This window comes from Ipomoea nil, unplaced genomic scaffold (assembly GCF_001879475.1).
Source record: "Ipomoea nil cultivar Tokyo-kokei standard unplaced genomic scaffold, Asagao_1.1 scaffold1334, whole genome shotgun sequence".
Taxonomy (NCBI): domain Eukaryota; kingdom Viridiplantae; phylum Streptophyta; class Magnoliopsida; order Solanales; family Convolvulaceae; genus Ipomoea; species Ipomoea nil.
This window is the reverse complement of record NW_017617762.1, coordinates 1,569,335-1,590,038: the sequence shown is the minus strand read 5'-3', so window position 1 is coordinate 1,590,038 and position 20,704 is coordinate 1,569,335. Positions and strand designations below refer to the sequence as shown.

Genomic DNA, 20,704 nt, shown 5'->3' with positions numbered 1-20,704 from the left:
ATCTATATCTATATCTATATACATATAAAAGCCATAGGGATTCAGCCAATTAGATTTCAGCATTTTCCCGCCCAAGAAAAACGCAGCGTTTAGATTTTTTTTTTTTTTTTTTTTTTTTTTTGTAAAGTGTTTGACCAATCAGAGAGTAGGTGTCAGGCTATATTTGTAGGGGAGTGGCCTATTGCGTCTTTGCAGAGTTGGTACTTTGTATCCACTCCTATTTGTAGAGTAGCCTATTCAATTCACTACCTCACTTGCACGCTTATATATAGAAGATACATGTTAAAAGACTTCAAATTCAACTTAAATACAAGCTGTAAAAAAAAAAAAAATTCATATTTATGGGATCAACGAAGAAGATGTCCCCGGGATTGTTGGTGCGCAATTTTGAGATGTGTGCTGAACTACAAGTTTCAGCCTCCCGTCGATGTGCCGCATCCTCAAGGTAAGCTTTTTTCAGTTATCTTCTTTGATTGAATCATCTTTTGCCAATTTTTGGGAACGAATCTAATGGACTTTTGAGTTTCTGGAATAGATTATTCACCGGAAGGATATCCCAAGGATGCTTATCTTCAACCGTTTACCCGCCCCAAGGTTACCCTCCTCCCTCCACAGTACGCAGCCCCGCCACTTCAGCAATCTGCAGGTAGCTTAGGCTGCTTGGAAGGATGGTAAACTTTTCTCAATCCACTTATCTATGTTGAATCAGAAACAAAAAGTAAAAAATAAAGGTTTAAAATTAATTAGAACACTTTAATCAGGAAAACAAAAAGGCATAAGACTCTTTTATCAATAGTTGGTGCAAGATTTTGAAGTTCCTTACCTTTGATGTCCCAGATCTAGAAGTCATCTTCCCAAAAATAATAGACTATTTCCAGAGAATTATTATTAATTTTTTTAACAAACTAATAAGATGCAGCAATTAGAAGATTATGACCTTATCATGATAGATGAAATAATTCACTCATCTGTTAGCAGAGCTAAGCTGAACCACTTAAAAATTCAACATTGAAGCAAACAAAAAAAAAATCACATGTAAAGAGTTAAACACTTAACACCCACACCACCATAAAAATCAAATAAGGAGAAGGTTAGAGCTGTTAAGCCATGTTATTATTATTATCTTTTGTTGTTATTAGTTTTGTATTAGAATTAGTCAATAAGTTAATTATAGTTGACTAGCCTATTGTGTAGGAGTAGTTTACGACTATCTCTCTACTTTAAGTGTTTCAGTTGTAACCTCTTTCAGTTAGAATGAACGATCACTTTCTCATCTGGTATCAGTAGACCAGGATCCGTTCTCTCTCCAATTATCAATTTCCACCACCACCGTACCCCCTCCATCCCTCACCGAAATATGTCCACAAATTCCTCAGAGAGGACGGTCACCGCCGCTCCCTCCGCCGTGCCGGCCGCCACCGCCAACCCCATGTTGGGTGCGCACCACTTCGTCTCCCTGAAGTTGACGATGCGCAATTTCCTGTTTTGGAGGACGCAATTGCTGCCCTTCCTCCGCGGTCAGGACCTCTTAGGGTACGTGGATGGCGAGATCCCGTGTCCTCCACCGGTCATCGATGCGGCTCCAGTCTCCGGCGAGTCAGCGTCCGTCACCACCACTCCATCATTGATCCCGAACCCTGCGTACAAAGCATGGGTAAAACAAGATCAATCCATAATGTCATTACTCATCTCCTCGCTATCGGACGAGGTAATGCATTTAGCGGTCGGCCATGGCACTTCCCGAGAGGTGTGGGAGTCGATCACCACGGCTCTGAGCAGCTCCACCCGCGCTCGGTGCCTGAGTCTTCTCGGCCAGTTCCACTCTCTTCGTCAAGGGAACAGCTCCGTCACCGAGTACCTAGGCCGCGCTCAATTGTTGGTCGAGAATATCACGTTGGCCGGCAGACCTATTTCGTTGGACGAACAAAACTTGTTCGATTTTAGGGGTCTGCTCCCGGAGTACAGGGCGATGGCGTCATCGCTTGCAGCGGCCGGGACTCCAGTGACTATCTCCCAGATATCCGATCACCTGCAAGCCCAGGAGTTCATTCACTCCGAAGATTTTCCGGCGGGGTCTGACGCCGGCTTCGGTGCTGCTCCAGTGGTGAACTATGCGGGGCGGGGCAGGCGCAATAACGGTGGACGAGGCTCCGGCAATGGCCAGGGCTGGGGCAATGGTAACCGTGGACGAGGCGGCAATCGTGGATGCGGCCGGAATAATCCCCCACGCTGCCAAATCTGCCGGAATCAGGGGCATACGGCTGTGACATGCTACCAGCGGTATTCCGGTCAGTCACAGCCACAGGCCCACGTCGCGGTGACCGGCGACGATGGTGTCTCGGGTGGATCCGCCGGCTGGTTTCCCGACACCGGCGCCTCGGTTCACGCAACGCCCGACTCCAGCTTGCTAAATCAGTCCGAAGAGTATTCGGGCGATGATGTCCTGCGCGTGGGTAACAGGACAGGTTTGACAATTACTCGTGTTGGTCACGCATCTATACCATCAAAATCTAAACCATTAAAATTGTCTAATGTTTTGCTTGTCCCTGAATTGTCAGTTCCTTTACTCTCAGTACAGCAATTTACTAACGAAAATAATTGCTTTTTTGAATTTCACAAGAACTGCTTTTTTGTGAAGGATTCCACAACTCGGACAGTGCTGCTTAAGGGGCCCACACTGGGTGGCCTATACAGACTCCCAGTATCGTAGTCACACTTCGTGTTTCTCACCTCTCGAACAACCTCGGACGTGTGGCATCGCAGACTTGGCCATCCACATGCGAGTGTTCAAAGTCGTGTCCTAAAATCCTGTCCAGTTTCGACTAATAAAGCTTCCGCGTTGGAGTCTTGCAAATCGTGTCATTTGGGAAAAGCTGCTAGATTTCCATTAGATAGGGTCCCGTTCAGTAGTAACAATGTATTAGATTTACTATATACTGACATTTGGGGTCCATCTCCTGTAATATCATCTAGTGGCTTCAGATATTTTGTACTCTTCGTGGATGATTTTTCACGCTTCTGCTGGTTTTATCCCTTACGGATGAAATCAGATATATATAAAACTTTTGAGTCGTTTCGAGTCATGGTAGAACGCCAATTTTCGCGTTCTATCAAGTCCATTCAATCAGATTTTGGGGGGGGGGGGGGGGGGGGAATACCGAAAATTACATAACACCTTTGTTAATTTGGGTATAAATCACCGTCAGTCGTGTGCATACACACACGAACAAAATGGGCGGGTCGAACGCAAAAACCAACATATAGTTGAAACAAGCTTGGCCTACTGGCCGAAGGTTCAGTCCCGTTACAATATTGGGACTACGCATTTGAAACCGCTACCTGTTTAATAAATTACCTACCCTCTAGTGTCCTACAGTTTCAAAGCCCATATACCCTGCTACATAAAGTGTCACCCCCATACACCTTCCTTCGAGTATTCGGGTGTCGTTGTTACCCTTATCTACGGCCTTATAATCGGCACAAGATAGAGTATCGTTCGGCACCCTGCGTGTTCTTAGGTTACCCGTTGTCCTTTAGGGGATATAGATGCGTTGATTTAACATCGGGGAAAGTCTATATCTGTCGCCATGTGCGCTTTGATGAAAATGTTTTCCCATTTGCAGACATTGACAAACAAGCCAGCATCACCGAGACACCACCAGCTCTACCGTGGGCGGCTAGTCCTGTTTTAACTCAGACTATGCCAACCACATTGGTTCCAGCGTCACCCGCCAGTCCGGTACCCTTAGCCCGAGAGTCTCCGGCTCCCTTGGCCATTGAAAGGCCTATACCAACTCGAAGGGCTAAGGTTCGTAAAGCTCCAGTCAGGGCTCGAGACCATGTAATGCGGCTGCGTCGTATGACTCGAGGGACAGAAGAAGAATTCCATGCCTTACACACGTCCACTAATCCAACGTGTTACTCACAAGCCATTGGGCACCCACAGTGGCGTGAAGCCATGGACCAAGAATTCAACGCCCTGTTGCATAATAACACTTGGGCACTTGTTCCAGCAGACCCTAGTATGAATGTAATTGGGTGTAAATGGGTTTTTCGGACCAAACGCAATGCGGATGGCTCGGTGGAACGCTATAAGGCCCGACTGGTGGCCAAAGGGTTTAATCAGGTAGCCGGCGAGGATTTTTTCGACACTTTCAGTCCGGTGGTTAAACCGACTACCGTCCGCTTGTTATTCTCGCTAGCTGTTTCCCATGGGTGGACTTTGAGACAGCTGGATGTCCATAATGCCTTCCTCAATGGGCACTTGGCAGAGACTGTTTATATGAAACAACCTCCAGGTTATGAAGATCCTGTACACCCAGACCATGTGTGCCATCTTCAACGCTCTTTATACGGCCTGAAACAGGCCCCTCGGGCGTGGTTCAAAAGGCTGCATGACTATTTACTCTCTGCAGGTTTTCTCTCGTCGAAGACAGATGTGTCTCTTTTCCATTTCTCCACAGGATCATCACGGGTATATCTACTGGTGTATGTAGATGATATCATCATGATGGGGAATGATGCACCGTTAATCACGACTCTACTCAATCGGCTATCAGACACGTTCAAGATTCGGGATCTTGGTACACCCAGTTTTTTTTCTTGGTATTGAAACGGTGAACCTAGATTCGGGCATGATGTTGTCTCAGCGCCGTTACATGAATGACATATTGACTCGTGCCGGCATGTCCGACTGCAAACCTCTTACTACACCCGCTGCCGTGACTCAAGCTGTTACACCTACACAGGAACCGTTTGACAACCCTACTCAGTATCGTCGCATAGTGGGAGCGCTTCAGTACTTAACAATCACAAGACCGGACTTATCCTTTTCAGTAAATCGGCTGTGTCAATTCATGCACTCTCCGACCGTGGATAACTGGATGCTCCTGAAACGTGTGCTTCGGTATATTAAGGGTACACTAACCTTTGGTCTACGACTCTTTGTGTCCAACTCATCTGCTATTCATGCCTTTTCAGATTCAGACTGGGCTGGCTGCCCCGTAGACAGGAAAAGTACAAGCGGGTACGCCGTGTTTCTCGGGGATAATCTCATCTCGTGGCTATCCAGGAAACAGCGCACCGTCGCCCGCTCCTCTACTGAAGCTGAGTATAAAGCTTTAGCGGATGTCTCGGCTGAGGTCACGTGGATAGTCTCACTGCTTCGAGAGTTGGGACTACATGATGCTAAGTCGTCTACGCTGTGGTGTGATAATCTCGGGGCAACTTATCTATGCGCCAATCCGATTTTTCATGCCAGGACGAAACATGTAGAAATTGATTATCATTTTGTTCGGGACAAGGTAGCCTCGGGGGACATGCAAGTCAACTTTGTTTCAACCAAAGACCAGCTCGCAGATATCTTTACCAAGCCGCTACCCGGGCCGCGGTTCACTTTGTTGCGTGACAAGCTCAATGTGGTGATGCACCCTCCTTGAGCTTGAGGGGGAGTGTTAAGCCATGTTATTATTATTATCTTTTGTTGTTATTAGTTTTGTATTAGAATTAGTCAATAAGTTAATTATAGTTAACTAGCCTATTGTGTAGGAGTAGTTTAGGACTATCTCTCTACTTTAAGTGTTTCAGTTGTAACCTCTTTCAGTTAGAATGAACGATCACTTTCTCATCAGAGCAATAAATGGCACTACTTTTTTGGTAGATAATAACACTATATTAGATCTAAGGCTTAAATGGAGGATTTTAAACGTACACCAAAGTTTCAAAAGCAAGACTTCTAAAGCTCCAAGATGAAACCAATCATAATCAAGCAAAAGATTAGCAGGTTAGTTCTTTTCTTTCCATTTTCTTAAATTCATATTTAGTGTCATTATTTACGGCCCGTTACAATTATTTATCCAAACTGTTTTTATCTTTCTTAGCATTCTAGCTTCTTTTTTTTTTTCCTTGTGTGATTTAATTTTTACTTAAAATTGGCTTTTTTAACTTACATATATAGTGATACTAGTCGCAGGCACGCGCTTTGCGCGAAACGTAATGCCCAACGATCAATTAATGTATTTCAATTTTTAAATGAAAAAATATATATAAATTTTAATAATTATCGTATGGCAAAAAAAAAAAAAAAAGCATACATAAATACATTATTTAGGTAGCAACATGATACAATTATAACTCTAAACATGATCATGATCATGATAAATTAAACATTAATAATACATCATTAATAACAAAATGTTGTATATAATATATAGACTATTTTAGTACTCTTTTTGAACATTACAACAAATTTGAACTATAGATTAATTAATTCAATGAACATATTATTGGTGGACATTATTTTTACTATATTGGTGGATGTTTTGAAAATCTCATATTCTTCTCCCAAAGGTTGAATCCCCAACCCTTAGGGTCTCCCACACCCCGTTCCAATAGAGCATTTGGGAGGATGTAAATCACGGTAACTCAATGGTTCAGTAGACAAGGCAAAATGACGGTGAAAATCTCATATTCTAAATGCACAAAGAATTGGTTTAAGGGATATATTTATGAAAATAACATAAAAATTAATTTAAAAATCATTTTAAAATTAATTTTAACATAAAGAAAAATAAGAATATATAATATGTAAACATGTTATTTCACCCACCCACCGTTGACTATTTTCAAATCATAGCATTGATTATTATAATTTCTGAAGATATTAGCAATCAAATTTCTGAAAAAAATAATCATTTGTAAATCATGGCATCGAAGTAATAAAGCATGCACATTAGCATGTAAACGCATAGAAATCTTTTGGAAGCATGTAAATGCAAAATGGTGCAGCAATGGAAGATTCAAGTGTCGCATATTTATCGAGAATATAGTCGAGCTATAAATTGAGTAGTTAATGTTTCTATCCAGCATGCTCGGGATATAAAGGTGCTTAATTGCCTTCATCCAAATTGCCACTTCTACTCTACTCTCAAATCTCAATATTGATGAAATTTAAACAGAGGGCTGTTGCAGGAATACACCTGTCCTTGTAATGTAAGAACAATTCTCATTACCAAAATCACAATACTATCCTAAAACAAGTAATAAATTGGAAAAAAAAAGAGTAAATATAACAATAGAGCTGGTTCTGAGGATGTTAACTCACAAATGAAAATAGTACCCCATTGTTAGGAATATTTTGTAAATTTTGATGAGCCGAATGTATTTTTGAAAAATCAAGTAGTCCCCATTTTTATTCTATTTGAGTCAGTTTAAGTCTACAGAGTATGGTGCACCTATATCATGCAACCCATGTACAAGTCTGGAAAGTCACAAGTTGATTTTAGATGTTAAGCGGGATTATAGCTTAACACAATTATGATGCGAATAAGTCACCAAGAATCATGTTAGAGGAGTTGGAAGAAACGCATGTGAGCTATGCTAAGTGATCCTAAGTTCAAATATCAAGTGAAGCGTTTTTAAACTTGCTTGGGAGACTAGCTTGGACCGTATGAGAGACTAGCTTGGACCGTATGAGAGACTAGCTTGGAGACTAACTGGGAGACTAGCTAACATGGAGACTAAGTAAGGTAAATGCACAAGTCTCACAAAAGCCATGCACCAGATGGAGAAACACACCAAGTATGGTGGACCAAGCTTAAAATCGAAACAGAGCATCTCACCATGAACAACTATGAAGTTTTTACAGAGGTTCCAGTATATTATTTTACAAGGATCATGAAGGAGAAAATATCTAATATATTTTCATCTGTACATCAAGTTTTTACGGTGGAACCGGAGACGCTCAAAGAAGGCTGATTCACGGAGAAATTATTTTATACTCAAGCAAGAATCAGCAGATAAATTATTTGATCAACTTGACATGTCAGAGCATTTATGAAGGACAAGAAATATCAAGCTTGCCGCGCCGAACTTATTCAAATTTTGGAGGCTACAAAATTCAAGACACGGCAACGGGCAATTTATTCAAATCATCTGACAAAAGGAGAAATGACATCTACCTAATATTTCAGATCAAGTTGACAATATTATTTGATCAACTACAATTCAAAATGGACGATCGAGATCGAAAGTTGATCAACGGGCAAATAGCTTTCACTGGCTATAAATTGTCCAAGCAGACTTGAAGACAAGCAGCGATTAAGAAACACTTGAATTACGAAAAAGAAAAAGAGCAGTATACGAATAGCAAAGAATATCCATTCAATCATCAAGTGATATATTGAGCTATACACGATTAAATTCAAGTCTGAGTGAGAGAAAAATTTTATCTCTTTGTAGATTTCTCTACTGAGTGTAGAAAGAGGGCGGAGTAACTAGAGAGAGTGAAAAACCCTGGTTGAGTGTAGCTTTGTGCGTAACACTCGGTGTAAAGGGCAGAGTAACAAGAGGAGCTTGTGAAAACCCTGTGAGGACGTAGCTTTGTGCGTAGTTCTCGTGGTGTAGGAGTACAGCTTGGTGCGAAGTACTCGGGAAGGCGGAGTAACAAGAGGAGCTTGCGAAAAACCTTGGAGGAGTGTAGCTTTGTGCGAAGCACTCGGAGAAGTGTCGTTGGACACTTAATTCACTATTGTATCTGGGTGATCGAAGAATAGTGAATTTCCTCCTTGAAGTGAAAGGAGAAGAGTGGACTAGGAGGATTACACCACCTCTGAACCACTATAAATCTCTCTCTCCATTTACATACTGCTCATATATTTTGTGCATGCTTATTCTAACTGCGAACTAACCCGATTACGATTTATCGCATATCTTTATCTGTCTGGGTTTGATAGTTCCCACGTATGCATGCAAGCCAAACTTTACGTACATCATCTTTGAACCATATCAAGTGTTTCTAACGTGTTGCATGTTTTGAATCTCTCATTGAGCACCGCACTATTTAAGCATAACACTTTACCGTTATATATTCCGCTGTGCACTCTAAGTTGTTTATGTTGTTGATGCTTGTTACTTAGAGTTGAAATTACCAAAGTGTTATTTGCCTTGTGTGTTTTCGAAGAAAGTTGAAAAGTTAGAGAAGTCTATTCACCCCCCCCCTCTAGACTTCTCGCCACCCTTTCAGGACCAACAAGTGGTATCAGAGCGGTTGTCTATTTGAGTCAATTTTGATTGGTAGATAGATCTCAAAATCTTCAAGATGAAGAGAAATATGGCTCTTGCTCAAAATTTGCTTTTCTCACTTGATAAATTTGATGATTGGAAAATACGTATGCAGGTGCACTTATCTGCTTTAAATGCTGAAATGTGGGAAGTCATCACCACTGGTCCTATCCAAATCATGGAAGCTAATACTGCTACCCCACGAGATCCAAATGCTCTACGATATATTCCAAAGCCAAAAATGGAATGGACAAAAGAAGATAGAGGGCGAAATAACTTGGACAATATTGCCAAGGATATTTTGTTCAAAACGGTCGATGACACAATATTCCCAAAGATTCGAAAGTGCACCACAGCAAAAGAAATATGGGATACTCTCATTAGTATCGGTGAAGGCGATGAACAAGAAAAAGACAACAAACTAACCATTGCCATGAAGAGGTTCGAAGATTTCAAAATGCTACCGAACGAAAGCATCACCGACATGGAAGCTCGATTGATCAAAATCCTTGGAGAAATCACGGATCTGGGAAAGACCATTACCCAGAAAGAAATATCGCTCAAACTGTTACGCGGATTACCTACAAATTGGGATATGAAGGTGACCGCAATGCGCAATCATAGAGATCTAAGGACATTATCTACGGATAAACTCTTTAGTGATCTTAAAGCGTATGAGTTCGAAATGAAGACACGAGTCGAAGAAGAACGTGATGAACGAACATCCGCATTGATGGCCGAACAACCCTCAACATCAAGGTCAGTAGGAAATAATGATTTTTTAACTGACGAACAATTTTCCTTATTTGTTAGGAAATTCAAGAAGTTCATGCGAAAGAACAAAGGATCACCACAAGGAAATTTCTTTCGAGAAAATAGAAGATCAAGAAGGGAACCGGTCGAAGATAACACAAACGTGTGTTACAATTGTAGAAAGCCTGGACATTTTATGGCCGAATGTCCACACCCCAAGGCGGACAAAAATACGAATACTTCTCCACAAGTGGAATACAAATCCAAAGAGAAGAAATTCAAAAAGGGCAAACGGAAGACACTAATAAGTGATCCGTTAGAAGCAAGTGAATCCGAAGAATCATCTAGCGACGAGAGTGATTCATCACAAGAAGATACGGCGCTACTATGCCTAGTGGGCAAAACATCCGAAAATGAGGAATGTTATATGGCGCGTGAAATCGACGAAGAGGTATCTTCTAGCTCTTTTAGTTCCGTTGACACTTCTTTCCAGACTCAAGAATCATTTCAAAGTCTTATGGAAGATTGTCAAAAGGTCATGGCCACTCATACTCAAATCAAAGAGCGCAATAATACGTTAATTCTTGAAAAGGAAGAAATGTCACAAAAATTGCAAAATGCTCTAAATGAAATGAGTAATTTGAAAGCCGAAAATGTTCGACTTCAAGAAGAGTGCAAAGCTAGAGAGGTTCGAGAACATAACCTTCGGGAAGTAATCGCATCATTTACAAATTCATCCAAAATAATGGATAAAATGGTAAACATGCAAAAACCCGCTGGAGATAAAGCCGGACTAGGCTATGATCCATCATGTTCTCAAACCCCTGTGAAACTGACTAATTCTACTACTACTTTAATTAATAAAGTTCCAGTGGTAAAATTTGTGAAAAGTCAGTATAGCACAATGAGACAAGGAGTTGGTAATCAAATAAATGCCCAGAAAAATGTTGCAAGGCCGAATCCAAAAATTAATATCTCGGATAGGCAACAAAATTTTAAAAGGCAAAAATTTGTATCTCCAAAGAGAGCCAACGAGTCTAGTGCAACAAAACCTCATAGGAATAAGGGAAGAATTCCGAGAATTGGGGCTGAGAGATTATATCCCTCAGAACAAGATTGGTCGCTTGAAGACAAACCATGGACCAAGTCCAGATTTGCTCTTTTTTCATAGAATCAAGCAACTATTTGCTTCCCAACCCGCACCAAAGCATTATTCGCAAGTGCGTTATGATTATAAAGTCTTTAATGGTTACAAATCACCTACTCTTGGATCAGTGGGATCTAGGTGGATTTGGATGCCAAAAATTACTAACACAAAAGGACCCAATCAAGCATGGGTACCTAAAAATAATTAATCTTTCTTGCAGGAAGTTTGGTATTTCGATAGCGGTTGCTCTCGACATATGACCGGCAATAAAGCTAGTCTAGTTGAGTTCAAAAGCATCGAAGGACCAAAAGTAGTGTTTGGTGGAAACGATCGATATGGAATGACAAAAGGAATCGGCGCAATTGTGAAAAATGGTCTACGAATTGATGACGTATCTTATGTCGAAGGATTAAAATTTAACTTGTTTAGTACAAGTCAATTTTGCGAAAAAGGATATCTCGTAGAATTTTACAAAGGCAAATGTCAAGTCAAGGACGAATCTACGAATGAAGTCGTACTCGCTGGATCAAGAAAGAAAAACATGTATGTTGTGGATTGGAGTACAACGAAGGAATCTGTATGCTTGATGGCAAATAATTCGAATGAAGCTTGTTGGGAATGGCACAGAAGGCTGAATCATTTGAATTTCAAAACCTTCAACAATCTTGCAAGAAATAATCTAGTCGAAGGACTACCCAACATTGTGTTCAAGAAAAATCAAATTTGTGATGCATGCCAGAAAGGAAAACAAATCAAAGCATCATTCAAAGTCAAAGCTCAAGAGTCAACATCAAGACCCTTAAGTCTACTGCACATGGATTTATTTGGTCCAGTAGACCCAGTAAGTATAAGTGGTAAGAAATATACTTTGGTTGTTGTTGATGACTTTTCCAGGTACACATGGACAATATTCATCAAGAAAAAGGATGAAGTCTTATCAAAGTTGTCTGAGCTATTAAAGCTACTACAAGTCGAAAAGGACATGAAGATTGCAACAATATGAACCGATCGAGGAACAGAGTTCGTGAACAGAGTGATTCAATCTTACTGTAATTCTCAAGGAATTTTACATCAATTGTCTGCCGCACGAACACCGCAACAAAATGGTGTAGCTGAAAGAAGAAATCGAACACTCAAGGAAGCCGCACGAGTCATGATAACGGTCGCTGGACTACCAAAAAGATTTTGGGCAGAAGCAATTAACACGGCGTGCTATACTCAAAATCGCAGTCTAATCCACAAGTCTTATAACAAAACACCATATGAATTATGGAAAGGGAGAAAACCCAATCTCACCTATTTTCATACATTTGGTTGTAAATGTTTTGTACTTGTTAATGGAAAGTCTCAATTAAAGATTTTTGACGAGCGAGCGGATGAAGGAATATTCTTGGGATATTCATCTACCAGCAAGGCATATAGAATATTCAACAAATCAACAATGGTGGTAGAAGAATCGATTCACGTTGTGTTCGATGAAAATCACGACAATAATGGCAAAAATGGTGAAGGTAATCGTGATTTAATTAATTCTAATGACAATTTCGAAGATAATGTGTTGCAGGAAGTAGAAGAATCAAGTGATATGGGTTCTCACCAAATTGAGGCAATATCCAATGTGATACCCGAAATATCACGTACAACCGAAATTGCACCCAGAATTCAACAAGAAGAAATTCCAGTAGATGAACAAGAAGATATTCCCGTCAACAATTCGCAACGAATGGATTCACACCAAGTGATTTTGCAACAAGAAGGAAACTCTGAGAATCCAATGAGCTTTCAACCGAATCGAAAATGGCTAAGAAGCCACACACATGACTTAGTCATTGGAGATCCGAGGGACGGAGTAAAGACGCGATCATCTACTAGGAACCAACAACAAGACGCAATGTTCTCATGTTTTCTATCACAACTGGAGCCAAAAGAAATTGATGAAGCTTTAGCCGATCCAAGTTGGATAGATGCCATGCAAGAAGAATTAGATCAATTCAAGCGCAACGACGTATGGAAACTTGTTCCAAGACCAACGCACCAAAATGTAATTGGCACTAAATGGGTCTTTAGGAACAAAGCAAATGAAGACGGCGTCATTGTTAGGAATAAAGCAAGATTAGTTGCGAAGGGGTATTCATAATAAGAAGGCATTGATTTTGATGAGACATTCGCCCCCGTCGCACGACTCGAAGCAATCCGGATATTCCTAGCATATGCAGTGCACAAGAATTTCATTGTATATCAAATGGACGTAAAGAGCGCATTTCTTAATGGCTTACTTGAAGAAGAAATTTACGTCGAACAACCACCCGGTTTTGAGGTAAAAGACGTTGGTGATCAAGTCTACAAATTAAAGAAGGTATTGTATGGGTTAAAACAAGCTTCGCGAGCTTGGTACGACACCTTGTCAATGTTCTTAATTAGTTGTGGATTCACCAAAGGTCTAGTCGATAAAACCCTCTTTAGAATTCAAGAAAATAATCACATTTTATTAGTACAAATTTTTGTTGATGATATTATCTTTGGAAGTACTAATAAATCTTTATGTGAGAAATTTTCTAAGCTCATGCAGAACAGGTTCGAGATGAGTATGATGGGAGAATTAAATTACTTTTTGGGACTGCAAGTCAAGCAACTTGAAGAAGGAATTTTCATAAATCAAGCCAAGTACACAAGAGATCTTATCAAGAAATTTGGCATAGATGGAAAATCCTCAGTCAAAATTCCCATGAGTACATCTAAAAAATTGGATAAAGATGATGAAGGAAAAGACGTCGATCAAACGATGTATCGAGGGATGATTGGATTGTTACTATACTTAACCGCAAGCAGACCGGACATATCCTACTCGGTTGGCGTATGTGCAAGCAGGGTTGTAAAAATTGGTGTAGGCGCCCGCCTAGGCGCTAGGCGCCTCTAGACCGTGGCGATTTCCCCCCTAGGCGCCCGCCTAGGCGTCCGCCTAGCGCCTAACTCGGCCGATTTGGCCGCATAGCGTCTAAGTTAGTCGAGTTAACTCGTCCATTTCGGTTGAGTTAACCTGATCGGCTCGGCCTATTTTTTTATTATATATATGTGTGTGTGTGCGCGCGCGCATACATATATATAATATGACATATATACACTCGTAGACTAGTTTGATACTTTGAATCTTTGGATGATTGAAGTATTTGAGTATTTCATGTTTGAGTATTTTTAATTTTTAATATTGTTTTAATGTTTTTTTTTTTTTGAAAACCATTGTTTTGATGTTATGACTTATAAATTATCATTAATTCATTTATTTGGATGTGTTATTTGATTAAATGTTGAAAACAATCTCATTAAAATTGTCAAACTGCAAGTCTACCACTGTTTTTTTGGTGCCCGCCTAGCGCCGCCTAAATTCCGCTTAGGCGCCGCCTAGACCGCCTAGGCGCTAGGCGCTGTCCGGACGCCCGACTAGCGCCTAACGCCTACTGCAACCATGTGTGCAAGATTCCAATCCAAGCCCAAAGAAAGTCATCTGATTGAAACCAAGAAGATATTTCGATATCTCAAAGGAACAATCAATGTGGGATTATGGTATCACAAAGAAGGAGATTTTACACTAACTGGTTATTCAGATGCAGATTTCGCAGGTTGTAAAATAGATCGAAAAAGTACCTCAGGGACATGCCAGTTCTTAGGGGGAAGATTGGTCTCTTGGTTCAGCAAAAAGCAAAACTCCATAGCTACGAGCACTGCTGAAGCCGAATATATTGCAGCTGGGAGTTGTTGTGCACAAATCTTGTGGATGAAGCAACAATTATTGGACTATGGGATTAAGTGCGAAAATGTTAGCATTTTATGCGATAATACAAGTGCAATCGCCATAACCCAAAATCCGGTGCTTCATTCGCGAACCAAGCATATCGACGTTTGACACCATTTTATCCGAGACCACGTCGAAAAGAAAGATTTGAAAATCGATCATGTTCCCACGGAGAATCAAATTGCCGACATTCTCACAAAGCCGTTGTGTGAATCTCGTTTTGCAACTCTAAGGCATGAAATGGGAATGATCGAAATGAGCTAAGCAATTTCTAAATTCCTTATTTTTGATCCGCACTGTGCATGTTGCATGTGAATTATGTGATCTACGTGCTTAATTTAATTGTGTATGTACGTGTGATATGTGTTTGGTTGTGTACATGTTTTCGTAAAATTTATATGTGACTAAATGTGTTATAATTTTATCTTACGAAATCTGCGTACCTAAATTTGCGATTTATTTATGTGATACGTATGTCTATTTAATTTGTCACGTTTTAGCATAATTGATTTGTGTAATTTGTTTGCTAAATGTGTTTAATTAAATTAATTTGATTTAAGTATGTAATTTAGGGGGAATGTTCTTTTAATTGGGTTAATTTTGTTAAGTATATGATATTATGTGCCTAATTGGGTTTGCATGTTAAAGAAACTAATTCTGATGAAAAATTGCCCATATCTTGAAATTCAATTGTCAAAAAGGTTAGGCCCATTTGCAAAAGTCAAATGTTTTAAATAATTTAGGAACTTGCAATTTCTTTTCAGATATTAAGTATCTGTCTGATCAATTTATTTCTTATCAGTTTCAGATAATATCAGCTTTATTGAAATATGAAATCGAGACGATAATATTTATCTGGAATATATTTATTGCTCTAACAGATTATTTTCGAGTTTTTTTTTATCTGATTTGCTCCAGGTTGGCGGTTATTTGAAGCACAATTTTTGGCGCCATGTACTCACAAATGGAGTATATAAATCTGAGCTGGCAAATTTAAATCACGTGGAAGGTCGAATTTATCCTCAAGGAGATCAATACTCTCTCTCTACCCACTAGAGGGCAAAAGAGTAATTTCGCACTCTTTCTCCCTCAACTCTAACGGGTAGAATTGGAATTCAAGAAGAACACAAATTCTCACCTTCCTTCTCTCTCGCCGGCCGGAAAAACGCACAAGAAGAAACAAAAAATCTCTCAATGCTCAAACACCCACTCTAAAACTTCTACACAAAAATCTTCTACACACAAAAACCCATCACCCAAACCCAAAAACCTACCCAAATAACCTCTCTATCCAAATACCCATTCATCTTTATCCTTTTTCGGACCTCACTGCCGAAACACCCAATTTTCACCCAAAAAAAAAAAATTCCTAAATTCAATTTCTACTCAATGGATGCCAATCAAGTGGATGTGGAGACAATCACCACCGGAGGAACAAGGAAGTCTAGTCGTGTGCTTAGTGGAATGATCCTTGATGTCACCGACTTCAATAAGCAAGTGGAGGACAAATCTATTGGGGTAAAAATTATCAACTCTCTCGAATCTTGTGGGTTGTTAAATTTTTGCACTTTTAGATATGTTGGTTTCTATAAAGATGAGGTGACCGAATTATACATGAATGCTAGAGTAGAAAATGGCTCAATTATTTCTATGATCAAGGGTGTTGATGTAGAAATAAAACTCGAAGATTTTCGGAGAATGTTTAACCTTGTTGAAACGAGTTTGAGGGTAGAAAATCATGTGCATGATGTCAATGCCATTTGGGCCGAGATTCGCGATGCTAACGCACCGCTATCTCCGAAGATTAATGGCAACAAGAGGGATTTAAAGAAGGATTACGGGTTGTTGTTGGATATTATTCATAAATGTGTAGAGTCCCGGTATCATTGCCGTGATAGGTTGTCGGGGGATAAGTTGTTGATTATGGACATAATTTTGAACAATGTTTGTGTGGATTGGGGTGCTTTCATGTTTGGGAGGTTGTGTGAGTCTATAAAGAAAGCCAAGCCTTTGGTGGATGGATGGTTTCAACAGGAGATTGGTTACGGGTTTGCCGTTGGTGAAATTTTGAGAACCAAAAATGTTACCCTTACCAAAGCCAAACACATTACAAACCATAGCTATCTCTTTCGGCCACCCAATTCGAATGAACCAAAAAAACACACCTTACCCACAAGCTTACCAAAACTCACCCGAAAAAGAAAATTGCCCAACCCCTTCCAAAACCTTAAACAATATATCCGAGAACCTAGCAATGAAGGATCAAACACCCTTGCCGTTCGATCAAATGAAGAACAATCTAGCCACCAAAATTCAAGACCCTTACCCACTCAAAATCCGAACCCTCCTATCCTTGAAAGTCACGGGTTTGTTGAGGAAAATAGAGTGGAAGTTGATGTTGTTGTGAGTGACTTAGTTGAAGTTGGAAGTGATGATGAGATATCAACAATTGGGGCGGATAATTCACTTTTGGAAGAGTATAAAAGAGCACTTGAATGGATAGCATGGAGATTAGGAGACCATAACAAGTTGGCCGAAACAATAGGGCCAAATACTTTGGAAAGAGAAGAATTGGTGTTGAGTTGGTTAGGCTCACGTGACCTTGCTAGAGCTACCCGTCTTTTGGTGATTAATTCTCGCTTTTTGACTAAGCTTGCCAAGAAGAAGAGAACCGAAAAAGGTGTTATGGTTGAAGCCACATCCGAAGTGCCTATAGGTGAATTTGACCCAAATGATATTCGCCGGGCAACCGTTTTGTCTTTGGAGGATAGCCGAAGAGGACCCGGAGAGGGATCTTTGGTGAGGAATGATGATATAGGGCTCCCGGAGATTGATCCGTATCCTGCAAATGTTGGGGATGAAAATTTGAGTTTTGAGTCTTATTTTCCACATCCCGAAACGGAGGTTACGGGGTCCATTCATGAGGAAGGAAATGCACCAAGTCAGGGGATTTCTTTAAACTTGGATGAATCAAGGAACTTGCCTACTTTGCCACCTTCTTATGAGTTCTATGATCAAGATCATCCAAGAAATCGGTCTACTTTGTTACTTTGCTACAACACCGAAGAAGCCGAAGCCAACCTTGTTGATACAATGATCACCACACCACAAGATGATTTTGCACACCCTTTGCCGATTCCAATCCCACCCATACAAAGTGAACAAACGTTCAATGCTCAAGCCTTAAGGGAAGAGATTGTTGGGGATGTTAAGTCAATTCTACAAGAATCTACGGGTGGATTGAACACTAAAATGGATGCAATGGATACCAAGCTTGATGGTTATCACAAGGAGATGGTGGACCGTGCTCAACAATTGTTTAATAAGCAAGGCTTATTGAAGAACGAAATTGACACGGCAAAGAATGAGTTGAAGAATGATGTAATGAAGTTGTTCAATGAAATGGGAAAACATGGGTCCGAGACTACTTCACGGCTCAAACTTTTGGAACAACAAGTGCAAGGACTACTTCAATAATCACGTATCAACATGGACCTTCTTGAAGGAGTTCGTGACAAGCAAGATTCTTCCACCAAAAGTTTTCAAAGATTCGTGGATGCTGCCGAAAAGGGGGAAGGATTAGCACATCATTTTGTGCCACAAGCTTATGCCTTTGCACAACCGAGAGCTCCAAGAGGACCACTAGTTGAACTTGTTCGACCGACGTCATCACCAAGAGGTCAAAGCCGAGGGACGTCATCACCAAGAGGTCAAAGCCGAGGGACGTCATCACCAAGAGGTCAAAGCCGAGGGAGCATGATGGACTATTTTAAAGAAACTCGTCCTAGCTCGAGTTCAACCTCTCATGGTGTGTTGCCACCTACGCCGATTACACCAATGCCACCAATGCTGAAGCCAATTGCTACAAGGATACAAAAATTGCAAGAGCTTCAAACGGAGTTCGGACACCGAAGTGAGCAAATGAGCGATGGCCGAACACTTGATGAGTGCATCTTTTGGCATGAAGCTGGAGTGTTGAAAGGATACAACATAAGAGAAGCTTATGGCAACTACATCACCGGACAAGTGACCGCACCTTATCAACACAAAGGACTCGAAAAGGACTTCAAGAAATTGAGAGAATTCATCAATGCCAAGTTGAAAGGGAGGTAACAAATTTGGTTGACAAATTCGATTTTTGGTGTATAATATATTTTAGCTAGCACACTACTCTTTGATATCATATCTATGCTAAGCTAAAATGGGTTGAAAATGCATGACAATATTTCGTACCATACTAGTATGTGTCTTAGTTAATTTATTTTGTGTTTTTATGTCACAAGATTTTAATTTGGACTTAGAATTAATATTGTAAAATGTATAAAATGAGGATATAAAATTTAGGGGGAAGAAAAATTCAAGCTAAAAGAAAATTGAACACCCCACGATCAAAGTCTCATTTATACGGTTAGGTTGTCCGAATTTTAAAATCTCTAAGTCACAATTTTTGTTAAACCCGTCAATTGGCTAGTCGAAATAAAAGCAATTAAAAAGAAATTATTTTTCAAAATTGACAAAGCCAAAATGACTTGGGTATAAGTTTCGGCATCATCAAAAAAGGGGAAATTGTTAGGAATATTTTGTAAATTTTGATGAGCCGAATGTATTTTTGAAAAATCAAGTAGTCCCCATTTTTATTCTATTTGAGTCAGTTTAAGTCTACAGAGTATGGTGCACCTATATCATGCAACCCATGTACAAGTCTGGAAAGTCACAAGTTGATTTTAGATGTTAAGCGGGATTATAGCTTAACACAATTATGATGCGGATAAGTCACCAAGAACCATGCTAGAGGAGTTGGAAGAAACGCGTGTAAGCTATGTCAAGTGATCTTAAGTTTGAATCTCAAGTTAAGCATTTTTAAACTTGCTTGGGAGACTAGCTAATATCGTATGGGAGACTAACCTCCACCGTATGAGAGATTAGCCCAAACCGTATGAGAGACTAGCTCAAGTGTATAACCTCCACCGGAGAGACTAACCAAATGGAGACTAGCTAAATGGAGACTAACTAAGGGAGACTAGCTAATATGGAGACTAAGTAAGGTAAATGCAAACACACCAAGTATGGTGGACCAAGCTTAAAATCGAAACAGAGCATCTCACCATGAACAACTAGAGACTAAGTAAGGTAAATGCAAACACACCAAGTATGGTGGACCAAGCTTAAAATCGAAACAGAGCATCTCACCATGAACAACTATGAAGTTTTACAGAGGTTCCAGTATATTATTTTACAAGGATCATGAAGGAGAAAATATCTAATATATTTTCATCTGTACATCAAGTTTTTACGGTGGAACCGGAGACGCTCAAAGAAGGCTGATTCACGGAGAAATTATTTTATACTCAAGCAAGAATCAGCAGATAAATTATTTGATCAACTTGACATGTCAGAGCATTTATGAAGGACAAGAAATATCAAGCTTGCCGCGCCGAACTTATTCAAATTTTGGAGGCTACAAAATTCAAGACACGGCAACGAGCAATTTATTCAAATCATCTGACAAAAGGAGAAATGACATCTACCTAATATTTCAGTTCAAGTTGACAATATTATTTGATCAACTACAATTCAAAATGGACGATCGAGATCGAAAGTTGATCAACGGGCAAATAGCTTTCACTGGCTATAAATTGTCCAAGCAGACTTGAAGACAAGCAGCGATTGAGAAACACTTGAATTACGAAAAAGAAAAAGAGCAGTATATGAATAGCAAAGAATATCCATTCAATCATCAAGTGATATATTGAGCTATACACGATTAAATTCAAGTCTGAGTGAGAGAAAAATTTTATCTCTTTGTAGATTTCTCTACTGAGTGTAGAAAGAGGGCGGAGTAACTAGAGAGAGTGAAAAACCCTGGTTGAGTGTAGCTTTGTGCGTAGCACTCGGTGTAAAGGGCAGAGTAATAAGAGGAGCTTGTGAAAACCCTGTGAGGACGTAGCTTTGTG

The 20,704-nt window shown here is 40.1% G+C and overlaps 1 long non-coding RNA gene across 2 annotated transcripts in view; it reads right to left on the bottom strand.

Moving 5' to 3' along the window:
- Positions 1–267: 267 nt before the first annotated feature.
- Positions 268–20,704, bottom strand: part of LOC109185612 — a 34,715-nt gene continuing 14,278 nt past the window's right edge. The window contains exon 4 of one of the 2 annotated variants that reach the window (XR_002054995.1): positions 268–695. This is a non-coding gene — a long non-coding RNA (uncharacterized LOC109185612). The remainder of the gene's footprint in view (positions 696–20,704) is intronic. The other variant, XR_002054996.1, reaches the window with a different exon arrangement.